The sequence below is a fragment of the Protopterus annectens genome, chromosome 16.part0 (assembly GCF_019279795.1).
Source record: "Protopterus annectens isolate FY-2018-M chromosome 16.part0, PAN1.0, whole genome shotgun sequence".
NCBI classification, from domain to species: Eukaryota; Metazoa; Chordata; order Ceratodontiformes; family Protopteridae; genus Protopterus; species Protopterus annectens.
This window is the reverse complement of record NC_056750.1, coordinates 715,611,409-715,633,468: the sequence shown is the minus strand read 5'-3', so window position 1 is coordinate 715,633,468 and position 22,060 is coordinate 715,611,409. Positions and strand designations below refer to the sequence as shown.

At 44.3% G+C, this 22,060-nt stretch overlaps 1 protein-coding gene across 2 annotated transcripts in view; it reads left to right on the top strand.

Annotated features, from left to right (window-relative positions):
* Positions 1-22,060, top strand: part of LOC122790475 (zinc finger protein 521-like) — a 3,214,752-nt gene that overhangs the window by 396,903 nt on the left and 2,795,789 nt on the right. The window lies entirely within an intron of this gene.

Below are 22,060 nucleotides of genomic sequence, written 5' to 3'. Positions count from 1 at the left end.
TCTGGACATAATAGACAGAGGTTACAGGTTCCACTTCCACACCTTACCAACGAGACAAGGCATGCCAAACCTGCCACAAAATCAAAGGGCAGAGGCTCTCTTACAAGTTTCAAAGCTGTTACAAATAAAAGCTATAGAAAAGGTTCCTCCTCAGGAACAAGGCCAGGGATTCTATTCAAGACTGTTCCTTGTTCCAAGAAAAGAAAAGCAATGGAGGCCTATACTGGACTTGTACGTTCTAAACACCTTTCTCATTGTGCCAAAATTCAAAATGCTGACGTTACAGCAACTCCTTCCCATGCTGGGCAAGGGGTCTTGGCTGGTTACTCTGGACCTCAAGGAGGCATACCTGCATGTCCCAATCAGACACAGCTGCAGAAGATACCTCAGATTTCTTGCAGGAACAGAGCATTATCAATTCTCAGCATTGCCGTTTGGCTTATCTACTGCGCCCAGAGTATTCACGAAATGCCTGGCATCAGTAGTTGCACATTGCAGACTCCAAGGGATTCAAATATACCCTTACCTGGACGACTGCCTCATACAAGCAGACAGCAAACAAACCTTGATAAAAAACTTGGACTATGTCATTCAGTTGCTACAGGCTTTGGGATACACAGTCAACATTCAAAAATCAAGACTATTGCCATCCCAAAAGATTATTTTTCTAGGAGCAAAACTGGACACACAATCACAAATGGCTTTCCTCACAGAAGAGAAACAACACCATTTACCAGATTACTTCAAAAGCCTAGCAAAACTTACCCAGCTTGACCGCAAGGAAGATCCTGCAGACCCTGGGTTTCATGGCATCTTGCATTCTTCTGATCCCTCTGGCAAGACTTACACATGAGAAAGCTACAATGGTACCTAAAAAGCTTATGGTCTCAACACAGCCACAACCTAGAAGACGTAATACCACTCATTCCGTGCCTGCAAAGGGAATTTTTGTGGTGGGCTCAAGCAAGCCATTTAAACCAAGGCATGCCTTTCAACAAAGTCCAAGCAAGTCAAACCATTACAACAGACGCCTCAGATCATGGATGGGGGGCACACATGGAGGACAGATGCATTCGAGGTCAATGGACTCCCACGGAAATGCCTCTGCACATAAATCAAAAAGAGATGTTGGCAGTGATGCATGCAATTTGGAAAATTTCTTCAACAGGGCCATCTGCTAATAAGGACAGACAACACCACTGTCATGTGGTATATAAACAAACAAGGAGGCACTCACTCGTATCCCCTCTGCAGACTAACAGTGGCTCTTTGGGAAAAGTCCCTGAAACTGAACATCCATTTGCAATCCCAGTTTGTTCCGGGCAAGGACAATGTTCTGGCGGACAGGTTGAGCAGAAATTTCATGGATCCACACAAATGGATGCTGCATCCACACATTTTCTCACAATTAACAACTGCATGGGGAAGACCGGACATAGATCTCTTTGCTTCTCATCTCAATCACCACCTGGACAGGTTCTGCTCAAGGACACACCATCCTCTAGCCTGGAGAACGGATGCTCTCTCCTTCAGCTGGAATACCCTAAAAATCTATGCATTCCCTCCTCTACCACTACTGACCAAGGTGTTACTGAAGATCAAAGCAGAGCAACCAAAAGGAATATTGATAGCTGCAGACTGGCCGAGGCAGCATTGGTATCCCTTGCTACTGAGCATAACTCGCACCAAACCGTGGCCCTTGCCCCAATGGCCTCTGCTCCTAACTCAACACAATTACAGGACTGTTCATCAAAACCTGCAAACATTACAACTGACAGCTTGGAGGGTTACATGACTTTGTCCCATGTCCCCCTCTCCGAAAAGGTTCAGGAAATCTTGCTGGAAGCACGCAGACCTTCCACCAGAAAAACCTGTTCGGCCAAGTGGAAGAGATTCATCATCTGGAATACCAAAAAGGGCCAGGATGCATCAGTAATGATCATACCTCAGATATTAGAATACTTGGCAGAAATGTTTCATAGTGGCCTCTCATATTCTTCCATTAAAATTCACGCTTCAGCAATCTCATCAAATTACAACTGTGACCCTCCTGTGTTTTCGCATCCCTTGCTAAGACAGTTTCTAAGAGGGATAAAGAATATCAAACCTCCCAGAAAACCACCAGTTCCTGCATGGGACCTCAACTACGTCTTGGAAAAATTAACTCTTCCTCCTTTTGAACCAGCAGCATCTTCAGAAATGCAATTTCTCTCCTGGAAAACGGTCTTCCTGTTGGCAGTTAACTCAGCAAGAAGAGTCTCGGAGATACAGGCCCTCATGGCAGTGCCTCCCTTTCTCATTTTTCATCAGGACAGAGTTTCTCTAAGGACCAATCCTTCATTCATGCCAAAAGTGATATCCAGGGTGTCTCTAAATCAAGCAATTCACCTGCCTACTTTCTTTCCCAATCCTCAAAATAAGGGGGAAAAGCTGCTGCATACTTTGGACATACACAAACAATTACGCTACTACTTGGACAGAACAAAGACCACCAGGAAGTCTGACCAACTATTTGTAGCCTATGCTGCCGGAGTGCAAGGAAAGGCAGTCTCCAAACAAACAATTTCAAAATGGATTGGACACTGCATCGGATTCTATTACTCCTTCCATGGAAAGGGTGTGCCAGCCAATATTAGGCCACACTCAACCAGAGCTATAGCCACATCCACAGCCTTTCTAAGAGGAGTGGCTACAAAGGACGTTCTAGAGGCTGCTACATGGAGCTCCGTGCATACATTTACCAGACACTACAACCTGCCTTTATACTCCAGATCCCGAGCAGGCTTTGCTTCTGCAGTCCTGCAGGGTCTTTTAGCTACACCATCCCTTGCTTAGATCCTACCACCCCCAGCTTGGCTATGGTATTCAACCCATATGTCAGGACTGCAGTTGCATTCTTGAAGGACATAGTACAGTTTTGTACCTACCATAAATGTAGATGTCCGATAGATATGCAACTGCAGTCAGGTTTTCTCTCCCTCCTACCCCTCTGCTTTATTCCTTGGGTCCATTCCCCCTCTCCTTTTTAGCTGGGGATATCTGTTATAGTGTATCTGTTTATTACTGTTGTGCATGTCTGGAATTTTTTGCTTATCCATTCACAAAATTTAGCCTTCCTTGGAGGGCACCTGGCATCTGGGGCAAGAAACACTGAAGAAGATGGCGTCTGCGGATGCCTTTATACTCCAGCCGCTCTGGCCGGAGGAGGCGACATCAGCCGACGCCGGACCCAGACTTTGGAATCCGGCCGACCGAAGGGCTGCCTGAGGCAGGACAACCAATATGTCAGGACTGCAGTTGCATATCTATCGGACATCTACATTTATGGTAGGTACAAAACTGTACTTTCTTCCACCATAACCTAGCTCCCTATTTGAAGGCTTCTGACATTTGGGGCAAGAAAAGCTGATGTAATGGTGTTGGCTGCCTGATTTTATACCACTGACAACCTGATGTCAGTCCTGAAGCGACTGCAGCTGATGCAGAAATACTAAACCTCTGGTATTCGGGCCGACTGAGGGCTACCCCTGGCAGGATAACCCAAGTGTGTTGACTGCAACAGTGAACACACACTCGCATCTACATTTATGGTAAGTGTACACAACTGTACTTTGCCAGTGTCCCTGTTAATGAGGTCCATGATAATGTGATGTTCTAAGTGTTTCACTGTTGCAGTCTTCACATTTGGGTTATCTACTTGCAGTAGCCTCTCAGTCGGTTTGATTATCAAAGTCTTGGGTCTTCCGTCATTTGCAGTCTCATCTTCCAAGACGTCAGGTAGTCACGGGTATAAAGCATGCAACCGATGCCTTTACATCAGTCTTTCTTGCTGTGCGGTGACCGAAGCAGATGTAGTTCGCAAGTGCCGGTCGGCCGACTCATGAAATTTTCATTTTCGAGTTTCAGAACAGAAGTCTTCAACTAAGCTAAGTTACCCCACTGGGAAACCTTTTTCTTGCTCTAAACCGATATCAGTAAAAGTTAACAATTGTATTTCTTGTGGAAAGCAAATACCTCATAAAGATTTTAATTCGTACTGCATTCCTTGCTTAGGACCAGACCACGACACACCTCGCTGTCAGTTTTGTGCCTTATTCAAACCTCAAACTATCCGTCGTCTGTTTATTTACGCTTCTGAGTATTTTGGTACTTTGTTCAATTATCCAGAAATTGCTTCAGTAAGTCACCCAACTATTGACATTACGAAAAAAACGCAAAAATAAAGACAGATCGCATAGGTCAAAAGCTGCCAACGACGCTTCTCCTAAACTAGTCGCCAATTCGCCTGTACTCAGTGAGGTGCTTTCACAGCCCCTGATACCCGCTACTTCAGATTCTCAGGCCTCTACTGAGACCCATTTGGAGTCCGGTATGCTGCGAGATGCTTCTTCGACTGTGGAACCTGCGGATGTCTCTGCCTTGGATGGGTCCGGAGCCGCTGTGCAGGCACCGGCTTCTGGGGGTGTATTTAGGCCTACTGACTTGCATATTAAACTGACGCCATCTTCTTCTTTAAGGCCTAAAACTCGATCCATGCCTAGAAAACCGATGCCCAGACCGCATGGTCAGGCCCCTGTGCCTAAAAAACAAATGAGAAGAATAGCTGAAGACCTTTTTACTCTAATCAGGGGAAGCCACCCTTCCCCCTCTAAGAGACCTAGGGCTGATATTTACCCTTATCTACCTATGAGGATTCTGATGCAGAGGATTCCATTCCCTTTGCTTCCCCTCCAGAGGATTTCTCTTGTAGTGAAACCTTGCATACTCTTAGGGAGCATTTTCATTGGGAAAGCCAGGATTACTCTGACTCCAAAAAGAGGCTTATGGATTTCTTACTCCTGCCCCAACACAGGCCTTTAGCTATCCCTCCTGTACTGGACATTGTTGATGATGCCTTCTTGGAATCTAGCCTGGCCCTTGACTCTTTACCTATTGCTCCCATAAAACCTGATGGGTATTACAGGGTTCCTGACTCACAAGTTCCTCTTTAAAAGTCCTACTGCAGATCCTGAGAACATTTCACAGGGACCCAGGGACATTAAGGCGACTAATGCCAAACATCCTACCCCCTCTGATAGAGATTCAAGGGTGCTGGATAGATGGGGTAAGAAGGTATACACTTATGCAGCCTTGGCCATTAGGGCCTTAAACTGCTAGTTTCATATGTTAAAGTATCAGCAGCATATTATTGGATCGCTTAAACAGAAAATGATGTTGATTCCTGACTCTGCTGAAAATAAAGATTTACAGGATGTCTTTCAAGGATGCATCTGCAGTCCTAACATATGGGTTGTCCTGCCTCAGGCAGCCCTTCGGTCGGCCGGATTCCAAAGTCTGGGTCTGGCTTCGGCTGATGTCGCACTTTACCCGACGTCATAGCTGCTGTTTATTGGGTATAAAGGCATCAGCCGACGCCATTTTCCTCAGTCTTTCTTGCCGCGCGGTGCCCGAAGCAGAAGCTGTTCGCAAGTGCCGGTCGGTCAGATCCAGAGATTTCTACTACCGAAGACTTCTAAAAAGCTAAGTACCCCGTTGGGGACTCTTTCTTGCCTCAGCCGATGTCAAAGTAAATAATTGTTTAACTTGTGGGAAACAAATACCTCATAAGGATTTCCACTCTTACTGCCTTCCTTGCTTAGGCCCAGACCACGACGTATCAGCTTGTCTAGCCTGTGCTTCCTTCAACCGACGAACACTTTGACGTCGGTCGGAGTTTGCAGAGGAGTTTTTTGGTCCCGCTTTTGCATACAAAATGCCGTCGGAGACTCCGACTTCTCAATTAGCTAAAAAGCGTAAGGAAAAGGATCGACATTCGCGGCCCGCGGTTTCGGCTGAAACCACGGTTAGGCCAACCGCGAATGTCTCTGTTTCGGCTGAAACCGAGCCCCCGGTTCTTCCTTCGGCCGAAAGCATGCTTCCGATAGCCAAGGCCTCACAGAGCATGGCTGAATCTGCTACTGAATTTACTGCTACAGAAGCAGGCACCCAGGATTTATCAGACACTATTCCTTTAGACATAACTACCCCTGCACGTGGGGCTGCTAGGCCCCCTGCTTCCATGTCTGTCAAGGCTTTTGCCAGGGCTAAGGCAGCTAAATCTTCTAAGGCCTTGCCTGCCAAAACTCCTTCACATAGGCCTACTTCTAGTTCCCAAATACTCAGCCTGGCTGAGGATATCATTTCTTTGATCAGAGGATCCCAACCTCACCCAGACAGGGCCTCTCAGCACCCTCCAGACAAGAGGCCTAGGACTGAACCACCGGAACCTGTCTCTACAGATTATTCATCGGATGACTCAGACCTTTCAGACCCTCACGAAGGCCCATATTCTCCTTATGAGGATTCTGATGCAGAAGACTCCATTCCTTCTGCTTCTCCTCCTGAAGAATTTTCCTTTGGGGAAACCTTGCATGCTATGAGGGAACACTTCCAATGGCAGGGCCAGGATTTTTCAGATTCTAGGAAAAGGCTAAGGACCTTTTTACACTTACCACAGCATAGGCCTTTAGCCATTCCGCCAGTACTAACAGTGGTTGATGATGCATATAATGATGCCTGCACTGCTCCTGATTCTCTTCCTCCGGCCCCTGCCAAGCCAGACAGATATTACAGGGTCCCGGACACACACTACCATTGTATAAGGCTCCTGTTGCAGACACTGAAACCATTTCACAGGGTCCTAAAGGTGTGGCAGCTGCCTCTGCCAAAAACCCTCTTCCCTCTGAAAGGGAATGTAGAGCATTAGAGAGATGGGGTAAAAAGGTTTATACTTCTGCTACTCTTTCGGCCAGGGCCTTGAACTGTCAATTTCACATGATTCAGTACCAGGAATTTTTGTTAGACCAGCTAAATAAAAAACTATCTTCTCCTGAACTTTTAGACTGCAAGTCCCTTAAGGATTTGGTACATAACTCTCAGCAGGTCAGTAACCATTTCTTAAAATGTGGCTATGATGCACTGGAGGCTTCCTTTAGATCAGCTGTGACTGGAACAGTGATTCGAAGGCATGCCTGGTTAAAAGAACAATCCTTACCAGACCATGTTAAGTTAAAACTCCTAGATGCTCCCATGGAGAAACAAAGTTTGTTTGGCTCCCCTGCACAGGAGGTTCTAAAAAAGGTGGAAGAAAAAGCAAAATCTGTCCAAACAGTCAAGGATTTCTTACAGGTCCAACCTCCGAGGTTTAGCAGAAATTGGCCTTCGAAGAATTGGTCCTTTCCAGACGACTCCAGAGCGCAGAGAGGCAGAAATAGACGCCCAAGAGGCAGAGGTCAATCTAGGGGTGCCTACAGGGGACGTCAGTGGCAACCTACCAACCAGAGAAGTACTATCACGGAATCAACTACAACCACTTCCACAGGGCAGACACAATGACTTGGCTCTAGTTCCGCCTACCAGGGAACAACTGGAAGCACCCTTGGGCGGAAAACTAGTTTTATTCTCCGACAACTGGCATTACATTACAGGAGACAAATGCACTTTACAAACAATAGACAAGGGCTACAGGTTTCACTTCCATACTGTACCAAAAAAGAGAGGAATGCCAAACCTACCACCAAGCCAAAAAACAGACGCTCTAAGACAAATCAACAACTTACTAAGGATGAGAGCTATAGAAGAGGTGCCACCTATGGAACAAGGCCAAGGATTTTACTCTAGGCTTTTCCTTGTACCAAGAAAAGAAAATCAATGGAGACCTATTCTAGATTTGTCCGCACTGAACACATACCTCATTGTTCCAAAATTCAAAATGCTGACCCTCCAGCAACTTCTTCCCATGCTGGGCAAGGAGTCTTGGCTGATGACTCTAGATCTCAAGGAGGCATACCTGCACGTCCCTATACGACCAGATTGCAGAAGACACCTCAGATTTCTTGCAGGATCAGAGCATTATCAATTCTCAGCATTGCCTTTTGGCTTATCTACTGCACCCAGAGTATTCACGAAATGCCTGGCATCAGTAATTGCTTGTTGCAGACTTCAGGGAATTCAGATTTACCCATACCTGGACGACTGCCTAATACAAGCGGACAACAAGGCAAAGTTAACAAAAGATTTGGAAAATGTCATACAACTGTTGCAAGCCTTGGGATACACAGTCAACATGCAAAAGTCAAGACTAGTACCATCCCAAAGGATAACATTCTTGGGTGCAGAATTAGACACATCAATTCAGATGGCTTTTCTCACAGAAGAAAAACAAAAGCAACTACCAGTCTACTTCATGACATTAACAACACAAACTCAGCTTACTGCAAGGAAAGTCCTGCAAGCCCTGGGCTATATGGCATCCTGCATAATATTGGTTCCACATGCCAGGCTGCATATGAGAAAGCTACAATGGTATCTAAGGAATGTATGGTCTCAACACAAGCACAGTCTAGAAGCCCAGATTCCAATAATTCCATGCCTGAAGCAAGAATTCCTGTGGTGGGCTCAGGCCTGTCAGTTGAACAGAGGCTTGCCTTTCCACAAACCACATCCAAGCCAGACCATCACCACGGACGCCTCAGACCTAGGATGGGGGGCACACATGGTGGACAAGTGTATACAAGGCCTATGGACCCAAGACCAGCTGAATCTACACATAAATCTAAAGGAGATGCTGGCAGTGAAACATGCGATCCAGGCATTCAGACCACTCCTTCAACAGGGTCATCTGCTGATAAGGACGGACAATACCACAGTCATGTGGTACATCAACAAACAGGGAGGTACACATTCATATCCTCTATGCTGGATGGCAATGGACCTGTGGAATGTGGCCCTGAACCTCAACATTCAACTTCAGGCCAGATTTGTACCAGGAAAAGAAAATTCTCTAGCAGACACCTTAAGCAGAACTACCACGGATGCTCACGAATGGATGCTGCATCCAGATATCTTCAAAGCCATAACAAAGAAGTGGGGATTACCACAGATAGACCTGTTTGCCTCCCCACACAATCACCAATTGAAGAAATTCTGCACAAGAGTATACCACCCACTTGCTTGGAGGGTGAACTCCCTTTCCTTCAGCTGGAAAAACCTGACAGCATATGCGTTTCCACCTCTTCCCTTGATGTACAAAGTTCTACTGAAGATCAGAGAGGATCAGCCAAGGGTAATTCTGATAGCTCCAGACTGGCCGAGGCAACATTGGTACCCGCTACTGAGAAGCACGTCTCGGACACACGCATGGCATCTACCTCTATGTCCCTTACTACTAACACAGGACAACTACAAGATCCTGCATCCAAACTTGAAAACGCTGCAGCTAGCTGCTTGGAATATTGCATAAAACAAAATAACCCAGGTTTATCTCGGAGGGTTAAGGACATTATCCTGGAGGCACGCAGACCCTCCACAAGGAAGACTTATTCAGCCAAGTGGAAAAGATACCTCATTTGGAGTGCAGCAAAGGGAGAAAATGTCTCATTGGCAAACATACCACACATCCTGGAATATTTAGCAGAGCTGTTCCACAATGAGCTGTCTTACTCCTCCATTAAGATTCATGCATCAGCAATTTCAACAGAATACAACATGGATCCTCCTGTCTTCTCTCATCCTCTACTCAGGCAGTTCTTGAGAGGAATCAAAAATGTAAAGCCTCCAAGGAAACCACCTTTACCTACATGGGATCTCAACTTTGTGCTGGAAAAGTTAACACTTCCCCCTTTTGAACCAGCAGCAACAGCAGAATTACAATTCTTGTCTTGGAAAACTGCTTTCCTGCTAGCAATTACTTCAGCAAGAAGGGTATCTGAGTTACAGGCATGAATGGCAGTACAACCCTTCCTTATATTCCATCAGGACAGAGTCTCTCTGAGAACTAACCCTACCTTTATGCCAAAAGTGGTCTCCAGAGTATCATTGAACCAAGCGATTCATTTACCTACATTCTTCCCCAACCCACAGAACAGGGGGGAAAGACTGCTACATACCTTGGATGTGCACAGACAATTACGCTACTATCTGGACAGAACTAAGACCAGCAGAAAAACTGACCAGCTTCTGGTAGCATATGCAACAAGAATGCAAGGAAAAGCAATTTCAAAACAGACAATCTCAAAATGGATAGGAAATTGCATTCGATTTTGCTACTCTTTTCATGGAAAGACAACTCCTGCTAATATCAGACCTCATTCCACAAGAGCTACAGCCACCACTACAGCTTTCCTACGAGGAGTGGCTACTAAAGACATTTTAGAAGCTGCTACTTGGAGCTCCGTGCATACATTTGCCAAGCATTACAATCTTCCCTTATACTCTAAATCCCGAGCAGGTTTTGCAACTGCTGTTTTGCAAGGGATCTTAACTACACCATCTTTATCTTAGTGCCTCCTCCCCCAGTTTGGCTATGGTATTCTACCCATATGTTAGGACTGCAGATGCATCCTTGAAGGACATAGTACAGTTTTGTACCTACCATAAATGTAGATGTCCGATAGGTATGCATCTGCAGTCAGGATTACCCACCCTCCTTCCCCTCTGTGGTATTCCTAGGGTATTTACCCCTCTTTTAGCTAGCTGGGGGAATCTATTATGGTGTATTTGTATATATATATATATATATATATATATATATATATATATTTTTTTTTTTTTTTATATTGTTTGCTCTCTACTGTTTGGAATTATTTGCATTTATCCAAATTTAGCCTTACTAGAGGGCACCTGGCATCTGGGGCAAGAAACACTGAGGAAAATGGCGTCGGCTGATGCCTCTATACCCAATAAACAGCAGCTATGACGTCAGGTGAAGTGCGACATCAGCCGAAGCCAGACCCAGACTTTGGAATCCGGCCGACCGAAGGGCTGCCTGAGGCAGGACAACCCATATGTTAGGACTGCAGATGCATACCTATCGGACATCTACATTTATGGTAGGTACAAAACTATACTATTTAATGCATTCTGCCGAACAAGTTGGAAAACATACTTTGCAATGTAGATGTCCTTCAAGGATGCATCTGCAGTCATTACAAATGGGTTGTCCTGTCGTCAGGCAGCCCTTCGGTCGGCCGGATTCCAAAGTCTGGGTCTGCCCTCGGCTGGTGTCGCACTTCACCCGACGTCATAGCTGCAGTTATTCGGGTATAAAGGCATCAGCCGACGCCATTTTCCTCAGTCTTTCTTGCCGCGTGGCTCCCGAAGCAGAAGCTGTTCGCAAGTGCCTGTCGGTCAGATCCAGAGATTACTACTACGTAACCAATACGAGCTTGAAAACAACTTTAAAACATACACTTGGCAGCCAATGCAGCTCGCTTACTGCCTCCCCTCAGCCAACAGCTAGGTTCAAACAAAATTCGTGAACTCGATAATAAAATCAATACTTCATTTAATCACAGTGGTTGAGCGCTTTCACTTGCAAGAGGCAAGCTTCATCAGAACAATAATGATAAAAAATCCACAGTTTAAATACAAAAAAAGGCGCCAAAATTGGCTAATTATAATTAATTACATCATTAAAAATTATTATACACTAAAAAACATGCTAGCATAAAAATGCAAACCCCTATACAAAAATAATTGTCTGTTAGGGTATAAAAAACGCTACAAGGATATGTTGCTAAAATCTTAATAAATCCAAACCTAATACTACCAGATCTATAGAAATACATCCTAACAAATGTTATTGATCCATAATAAGTAGGGGTTTGATAGAAATGTATTCATTTAATCCTGGTACTGTGGTGGCATCAGTGTGTACCTGCCACCACAGTTCACGATATAAGAGGTGATTCTTAATATTACCACCTCTAGGGTTGTTTTTAATCATTTCCAGGATCCCAAACTTAAAGTTGTGGTCACTGCCACAATTTAAAATATGTCTGAATAACGCATTTTTAGTGTCTTTCTTCCTTATGGAATACAAGTGGGCGTAAATTCTCTGTCTCAACTGTCTCTCTGTTTTTCCAATATAGAAAAACTGACAGGACATACAGACTGCAATATATACCAACATTGTTGACCTACAATTCCCTTTTGTTATGTATATCCTAGTATGATTTATATTATTCAGACAAATTGAATCCTGTTCAAAAATGTATTGGCATTGATGACAAGTGCCACATTTTGAAGTACTGGTTCCTTTATGGTTAACCTGTGATGCATTTCTGTCCAAAATATACTTTAAGTTTTTACCCATCCTGAATACAAAGTGAGGTTGAATCCCTACTTTTTCTGCAATATCATTTGTTGAAGTTAAGATATACCAATTGTTAAGCACTATATTTCTAATGAACTGACTGCATGGACCATATTCAATAACAAGGGAATTACTATATAATCGGGTATTATTCGTAAAAATGTTATCTACATTCTTCTTATTTTTAATGCCTTTTGTGGAAGAATTCCTGTTATCTATATTTTCCACAATGTTCGTTGGCACATTCTCTATCCCTAATAAGGGTATATATCTCTGTTCCCGTTGTCCTAATGTATATTTCATGATGTCTTTCAACATTGGCTCATCATATCCTCTCTCCTTGAATAAATCGAATATAAAATTCAATTCATTAACTAAATCATCAAACTCAGAGGTCATTCTTATGGCCCGAATACATTGACCCTTGAAGATGTTTCTTTTCAATTTGTAGGGATGGTAGCTGTTAAAATCTAAGTATGAGTTAGAAAATGTCATCTTTCTGTAAATGGTTGATTTGAAGCCTTTGGTGTCTTTAGTGATTAGGGTATCCAAATAGGGTACCCCAAAGTTATTATATGTAAAAGTAAATTTTAAAAACTGACTACTCAAATTAAGGTCAACCATGAAATTCTCAAATGTGGTGGTATCATTCTTCCAAAGAATATATATATCGTCTAAAAATCGGGAGAAATAAGCTATATTATCCACATGGGTGCTGTTTAAGATGTATTTGTCTTCCCAATCCAACATAACTAAGTTGGCAAAGATTGGGGCACATGCTGCACCCATGGCTACTCCGCTGATCTGCTTAAAGATTTCTCCCTCATAATATATAAAATTATATTCTAAGACGATACTCATTAAGTCTACCAGAAGGGTGATTTTATCCCAACTCAGACTAGTGTGCTTCCTAAGGCTTCTCGAAAATGCTTCAAGTCCTTCGTCTATAGGTATACTACTAAATAGATCGATCACGTCAATGGAACAAAATATTAAATTTTCATCAGCTGTGTTGATAGGGAACTTACGCAGAAATTCCCATGAGTCCTTCACTAAATGCCTCACATTGTCGTATATAAATTTAAGAGTAGTGTCTATAAATTTACCTATAGGAAAAGTCTTGGCCTTACTCCCAGAGATAATGGGCCTGAACGGTGGATCTAAATGATCTTTATGAACTTTAGGAATCCCTACTATGGTGGCCATGAATACATTTCTATCAAACCCCTACTTATTATGGATCAATAACATTTGTTAGGATGTATTTCTATAGATCTGGTAGTATTAGGTTTGGATTTATTAAGATTTTAGCAACATATCCTTGTAGCGTTTTTTATACCCTAACAGACAATTATTTTTGTATAGGGGTTTGCATTTTTATGCTAGCATGTTTTTTAGTGTATAATAATTTTTAATGATGTAATTAATTATAATTAGCCAATTTTGGCGCCTTTTTTTGTATTTAAACTGTGGATTTTTTATCATTATTGTTCTGATGAAGCTTGCCTCTTGCAAGTGAAAGCGCTCAACCACTGTGATTAAATGAAGTATTGATTTTATTATCGAGTTCACGAATTTTGTTTGAACCTAGCTGTTGGCTGAGAGGGGAGGCAGTAAGCGAGCTGCATTGGCTGCCAAGTGTATGTTTTAGAGATTACTACTACCGAATACTACTTCGAAGACTTCTAAAAAGCTAAGTACCCCGTTGGGGACTCTTTCTTGCCTCAGCCGATGTCAGAGAAAGTGAATAACTGTTTATCTTGTGGGAAACAAATACCTCATAAAGATTTCCACTCCTACTGTATACATTGTTTAGGCCCAGACCACGACATAGCAGCTTGTCTAGCCTGCGCTTCTTTTAACCGACGGACGCTTAGACGTCGGTCGGAGTTTGCTGAACAAATATTCGGCTCTGATTTTGCCTACATTATGCCGTCGGATCCTCCGACAACGCAAATTTCCAAAAGAAAAGGACCGACACTCGCGGTCCGCGGTCTCGGCCGAAACCACGATTAAGCAAACCGCGAGTGTCTCTGTTTCGGCCGAAACCGAGCAAGCGGTTCTTTCTCCAGCCGAAACCATGCCTTCTACCGAGGCCTCCTCTAACCTGGTAGAATCAGCTTCTGAAATCCAGCCTTCTGTTGCGGTTTCTCAGGAATTATCAGACACAATTCCCCTGGATATTTCAACCCCTGCACGTGGAGCTGCTAGGCCTCCTGCAGCCATGTCTATTAAGGCCTTTGCCAGGGCTAAAGCAGCCAAAGCTTCAAAAATTGTGCCTGCCAACCCCCCCCCCACACACACACACACACACACACACACACACACACACAGGCCCAGCACTAGCTCTCATATGCTTTCTTTGGCTGAGGATTTAATTTCTTTATTCGTGGATCCCAGCCTCATCCAGACAGGTCCTCTCTCCCACCTCCAGAAAAGAGACCTAGAGCAGAGCCCCCTGAACCAGTGTCCACTGATGGTTCCTCTGATGAATCAGAACATACAGACCTTCCTGAGGCTTCTTATTCTCCTTACGAAGACTCTGATGCGGAAGAGTCCATTCCTTCAGCCTCTCCACCTGAGGAATTTTCCTTTGGGGAAACCTTGCATGCTATGAGGGAACAATTTCAGTTGCAGGGCCAAGATTTCTCAGACTCCAGAAAAAGGCTTAGAACCTTTCTACATTTGCCACAACATAGGCCTTTAGCTATACCTCCAGTTCTTTCTGTTGTAGATGATGCATTTAATGATGCTTGCACTGCTCCTGATTCATTACCTCCGGCTCCTGCTAAGCCCGATAGGTTCTACAGGGTCCCGGACACTCATCTCCATTTATACAAGGCTCCTTTTGCAGATCCAGAGACTATCGCCCAGGGCCCTAAAGCTGTAGCTGCTACTTCTACTAAAATCCCTCCCTCTGAAAGGGAATCCAGTTCCTTAGAGAGATGGGGTAAAAAAGTTTACACTTCTGCTACCTTGTCAGCTAGAGCTTTGAACTGCCAATTTCATATGATTCAATATCAAGAGTTTATGCTTGACCAGTTAACTAAAAGCTTTCCTCTGAAGAATCTTTAGATAAAAATATGTTCAGGAAATGGTACATAACATACAGCAGGTTAGTAACCATTCTTTAAAATGTGGCTATGATGCACTGGAGGCTTCCTTTAGATCAGCCATGACTGGCACAGTTATCAGGAGACATGCATGGTTGAAAGAACAGGCATTACCAGACCATGTCAAATCAAAGCTTTTGGATGCACCCATGGACAAGGTCAATTTATTTGGTTCCCCTGCTCAGCAGGTACTAAAAAAGATGGGAGAGAAGGCGAAATCTGTACAAACGGTGAAAGATTTCTTACAGGTTCAACCATCAAGGTTTAGCAGGAACTGGCCCTCCAAGAATTGGTCCTTTCCAGACTCCTCAAAGGCTCAGAGAGGCAGGAATAGGCGTTCAAGAGGCAGAAACCAATCCAGGGGTGCCAACAGGGGACGCCAATGGCAAGGTAACAACCAGCGAGGCACGGACGCAGCCACCACCACTACAACACCTCAATCACAGTGACTTGACAGTGGCACCGCCTACCAGGGAACAACTAGAAGCACCCTTAGGCGGAAAATTAACCTTATTTTCAAAAAACTGGCATTGCATCACAAGGGAAAAATGGATTTTGCCAACTATAGACCAAGGTTACAGGTTCCATTTCCATACTCTACCAGGGAAGAGAGGAATGCCAAACCTACCACCTACTCAAATGACAGAAGCTCTAAAACAAATATCTCACCTATTAAGAATGAGAGCTGTGGAAAAGGTACCATCTATGGAGCAAGGAAAGGGATTTTACTCCAGACTCTTCCTGGTACCTAGAAAAGAAAACAAATGGAGACCCATTCTAGACCTGTCCGCTTTAAACACATTCCTCATTGTTCCAAAATTCAAAATGCTGACCCTACAGCAGCTTCTTCCCATGCTGGGCAAGGAGTCTTGGCTGGTAACTCTAGATCTCAAGGAGGCATACCTGCACGTCGCCATAAGACCAATTTGCAGAAGATACCTCAGATTTCTTGCAGGATCAGAGCATTATCAATTTTCAGCATTACCCTTTGGCTTATCTACTGCGCCGAGAGTGTTCACGAAATGCCTGGCATCAGTAATTGCTCATTGCAGACTTCAGGGAATCCAAATTTATCCCTACCTGGACGACTGCCTGATACAAGCGGACAACAAAAGCAAGCTAGCAGAAGACTTACAAAGAGTCATTTACCTGCTGCAAGCCTTGGGATATACAGTCAATATAAAAAAGTCAAGGCTGATTCCATCCCAAAGAATAACCTTTCTGGGTGCAGAGCTGGACACATCAAAACAAATGGCATTCCTAACTGCAGAAAAGAAAGAGCAACTACCTCTCTACTTCTTGGCATTAACAAAGCAGAACCACCTAACTGCAAGAAAAGTACTGCAAGCTCTAGGCTTCATGGCATCCTGCATAATTCTGGTCCCTCATGCCAGACTGCATATGAGAAAGCTACAGTGGTACCTAAGGAATTTGTGGTCCCAACACAAGCACAGCCTAGAAACCAAAATCCCAATAATCCCATGCCTGAAACAAGAGTTCCTATGGTGGGCTCAGGCCTGTCAATCAAACGCAGGATTGCCCTTCTGCAACAGCCAAACAAGCCAAATCATCACGACAGATGCCTAAGACCTCGGTTGGGGGGCACACATGCTGGGCAAGTGCATACAAGGCTTATGGACTCAAGACCAGCTGCGCCTACACATAAATCTAAAGGAAATGCTGGCAGTAAAATTGGCAATCCAGTCATTCAGACCATTTCTCCAAGAAGGTCAGTTGATGATAAGGACAGACAACACCACAGTTATGTGGTACATCAACAAACAGGAGGCACCCATTCATATCCTCTATGCCGGCTGGCACTGGACCTATGGGATGTGGCCCTGAGCTACAACATTCAGTTACAAGCAATTTTTGTACCGGGAAAAGAAAACATTCTAGCAGACATATTAAGCAGAACAACCACAGATGCCCACGAATGGATGCTTCATCCGGACATCTTCAAAGCCATCACAAGGGAATGGGGATTACCACAAATAGACTTGTTTGCATCCCCATTCAATCACCAGCTAAAGAAATTCTGCACAAGGACGTACCACCCACTTGCTTGGAAGGTGGACTCCCTATCTTTCAGTTGGAAAAACCTGACCGCATACGCATTTCCACCACTTCCTTTAATGCTCAAGGTGCTTCTGAAGATCAAAGAGGACCGTCCAAGGATCATCCTGATAGCTCCAGACTGGCCAAGACAACATTGGTACCCATTGCGGAGGAGCATGTCTCGGGAACAAATATGGACATTACCCCTAATCCCATTACTGTTAACACAGAACAACTACAACATCCTGCATCCAAACCTGAAAACTCTGCAGCTAACTGCCTGGAACATTACATAACAGAAAATAACCCAAATTTATCCCAAAGGGTTAAAGACATAATCCTGGAGGCTCGCAGACCTTCAACAAGAAAGAATTATGCAGCAAAATGGAAAAGATATCTCATTTGGAGTACTGCAAAGGGAGAAGATGTGACTCTGGTAAAGATGGCCAACATCCTAGAGTACTTGGCAGAGCTCTTCCACACAGGCCTGTCCTATTCTTCCATCAAGATACATGCATCAGCTATTTCAGCACAATACAGCTTGGATCCTCCTGTCTTCTCTCATCCCTTGCTCAGACAGTTTCTGAGAGGAATTAAAAATGTAAAACCTCCCAGAAAACCACCATTGCCAGCATGGGACTTGAACTTTGTGCTAGAAAAATTGACACTTCCTCCTTTCGAACCAGCAGCAACAGCAGAATTACAATACTTATCCTGGAAGACTGCTTTCCTGCTGGCAATAACTTCAGCAAGAAGGGTCTCTGAACTACAGGCATTAATGGCAGTGCAACCCTTCCTGATCTTCCATCAAGATAGTGTCCATGAGAACAAATCCTACATTTATGCCTAAGGTGGTATCCAGAGTGTCATTAAATCAAGCTATCCACCTAACCTACGTTCTTCCCAAACCCACAGAACAGGGGAGAAAGACTTTTGCATACCTTGGATGTACACAGACAGTTACGCTACTACCTGGACAGGACTAAGTCCAATAGAAAAACTGACCAGCTACTGGTATCATATGCCACAGGAAAGGAAGGAAAACCAATTTCAAAACAGACAATCTCCAAATGGATAGGAAATTGCATTAGATTTTGTTACTCCTACCATGGAAAGAAAACCCCAGAGAACATCAGGCCTCACTCCACAAGGGCTACAGCCACTACCACAGCTTTCTTACGAGGAGTGGCTACCAAGGACATTATAGAGGCTGCTACTTGGACCTCCGTGCATACATTTGCCAAGCATTACAATTTACCTTTATACTCTAGATCCCGAGCAGGTTTTGCCACTGCTGTTTTGCAAGGGATCCTAGCTACACCATGATCTCTACTCTTTCCTCCTCCCCTTGTTTAGCTATGGTATTCTACCCATTTGTAATGACTGCAGATGCATCCTTGAAGGACATAGTACAGTTTTGTACCTACCATAAATGTAGATGTCCGATAGGAATGCATCTGCAGTCAGGATTACCCACCCACCTTCCCCTCTGAGGTACTCCTAGGGTATTTGCCAGCCTTCAGCTAGCTTGGGGGGGATCTATTATGGTGTATTTGTTTGTATATATGTACATACATGCTTATTTTTTGTGTTTGCTCTCTACTATTTGGAATCATTGGCATTTATCCAAATTTAGCCTTCCAAGAGGGCACCTGGCATCTGGGGCAAGAAACACTGAGGAAAATGGTGTCGGCTGATGCCTTTATACACGAATAACTGCAGCTATGACATCGGGTGAGGTGTGACACCAGCCGAGGCCAGACCCAGACTTTGGAATCCGGCCGACCGAAGGGCTGCCTGACGACAGGACAACCCATTTGTAATGACTGCAGATGCATTCCTATCGGACATCTACATTTATGGTAGGTACAAAACTGTACTTTTTGATTCATTAGATGAAACTTGCAGGGCTGCTGTCACTGGGTCTGTCCTTAGAAGGCATGCTTAGCTTAAGGAGCAATCTTTGCCAGATCATGTTAAAGCTAAATTGCTGGATGCTCCCTTAAACCGAGACCACCTGTTTGGCAACAAAGCAGAAGTACTTAAAAAGATGGAGGGAAAAGTTAAATCTATGCGAACTGTTAGATTTCCTGCAAGTACAGCCTCCCAGATTTAGTAGGCATTGGCCCTCTAAGAATTGGTCCTTTCCTGCCTCTTCCAGGCCTTCAGTCCAAACCCAGAACCAGCAGAACACCCAGGTTGCAGTCCCAAGCTTCTCTCAGGACTAAGCAGTGGTGGTTAGTCCACTGCTTGGTCCTGAGAGAAGCAGGACTAAGCAGTGGGGGTTCCCACTTCCAAAGCAGGGAGTAGTAAGACTCCACCCTATGGTAAACTGTCTCAGTGATTGAACTTTAAACCTTCCAAGCCCTGCACAACTGACTGTTCCTTTAGGGGGAAAGATTGCCTTGCAGGCAAAAAATTGGGAAGTCATTACCCAGGATAAATGGGTTTTAAATATAGTTTCTCAGGGATACAGATTCCATTTCCACTCCTCACCAACCTCAAACAGTTGGCCAGATCTACCCCCAAATCAGTGGGCAGAGGCTCAAAAGCAAGGTCTCTTTTAAGCATCAGGGCAGTTCAACCTGTCCCAGAAGAAGAATGGGAACAAGGTTTCTACTCAAGACTTTTTCTGGTACCCAGAAAAGATGGTTCCTAGCATCTTATCCTGGACTTGTCTATCCTAAACACATTTTGGTAATCCCAAAATTCAAGATGCTAACTCTTCATCAGCTGCTTCCTATGCTAGGCAAAGATGCCTGGTTGGCAACACTGCATTTAAAGGAAGCCTACCTGCACATCCCAATAAGGGAATCTTGCAGAGGATACCTATGCTTCAAAGCAGGCTACATGCACTATCAGTTCTCTGCACTGCCCTTTGGTTTATCTACTGCACCCAGACTATTCACCAAGTGCCTAGCTCCAGTCATTGCATTTTGCAGGCAAAGAAATATTCAAGTATACCCATATCTGGACGATTGTCTAATTCAGGTAGAAAGCCAGGACATACTATTAAATCTTCTGGCATTTGTAAAGAAATTGCTAACTTCTCTGGGGTACACCGTAAATGAAAAAAAATCACATCTTGTACCCTGCCAATAGATTGTATTCCTGGGAGCAAGCTTGAATACAACTTCCCAGATGGCCTACCTCATGCCAGAGAAACAAGTTCATTTTGACAGCCTACTTCAAACTACTGGCCACAAAGACCCAGCTGTCTGCAAGGCAAATACTGCAAGCCCTGGGGTTCATGGCCTCCTGCATTCTACTAATTCCATATGCAAGACTGCATATGAGAAAACTACAATGGTATCTAAAAAGCCTATGGTGTCAACTTTCTTAGGATCTAGAATCCATGATTCTTATCATACCTTGTCTACAGATAGTTCCTTTGGTGGGCAGAGGCCTGCCACCAAAACAAGGTACTGTCATTCACTGCACCACCTGCCACCCAAACCTTAACAGACACATCAGACTATGCATGGGTACTCACTTGGCAGGGAAGTGCATTCAGGGCAAATGGAACCCAAGTCAAATGCACCTGCATATCAACCAAGACCACATTCTTCCAGGACAATTATTGGTAAAGACTGACAACACCACTGTTATGTGGTACATAAATGAGCGGGGAGGAACCCACTCATACCCTCTCTGCTGATTAGCCATGGCTCTGTGGAACACAGCCTTGAGCTACCAAGTGCACCTACAGGCTCAATTCCTGCCAGGAAAGCTAAATACACTGGCAGACGACCTAAGCAGAAATCTCATGGACCCGCACGAGTGGAAACTAAAACGAAAGATATTCAACATGTTGAGAAGCAAATGGGAGAGTCCAGAGATGGACATATTTGCCTCCCCCCAGAACTACCAATTGGACAAATTCTGCACAAGGACTCACCACAAACAAGCTTGGAAAGTAGATGCCCTGTCCTTCACATGGAAAAACCTCAGTTTATGCCTTTCCCCCTCTACCTCTCCTCTCCAAGGTACTACTAAAGATCAAACAGGACAAACCTAGGACAATACTAATTGCACCAGACTGGCCACGCCAACACTGGTACCTCCTCTTGCACAGTACGTCACTGCTGGCACCATGGCATCTGCCTCAGACCCCCTGCCGTCCCAGCAGGAGGGTCAGATCCTGTACCCACAACTTCAAACCCTGAACCTGGCAGCCTGGCTAATTACCTGATCTCTCCATTACCATCCCTCATTACGCAAGTGATGGATGTCATTCCAGAGGCAAGGAGGCCTAGTACTAGAAAATCCTATGCTGAATAATGGAAAAGATTCTGTTCCTGGAACCAAACTCAAGGAATGGGCACAGCAGTGCCCAAATTTACCTCAGATTCTTCAATACTTAACTGAGATGCTTCACAAGGGCCTTTCCTTTTCCTCCATCAAAATTCATGCCTCAGCCATTTCACCTCATTACAATACAGAACCCCACCCCTCTTCTCTCATCCACTGCTGAAAGCAGTTCCTCAGAGGAGCAAAAAACTTAAGACCACCCAGGAGAGCCCCTACTCCAGCCTGGGACCTTAACTTTGTATTGGAAAAGTTCACTCTACCTCCCTTTGAGCCAGCTGCAAATGAAGAGTTGAAATTCCTTTCTTGGAAAACAGCCTTGTTTCTAGCAGTTACTTCAGCAAGAAGGGTGTTTGAATTACAGGCCGTCATAGCAGTGGAGCCTTTCATCTTCTTTCATGCAGACAGGGTGTCCCTCAGGACCAATCCCTCTTTCATGCCCAAGGTG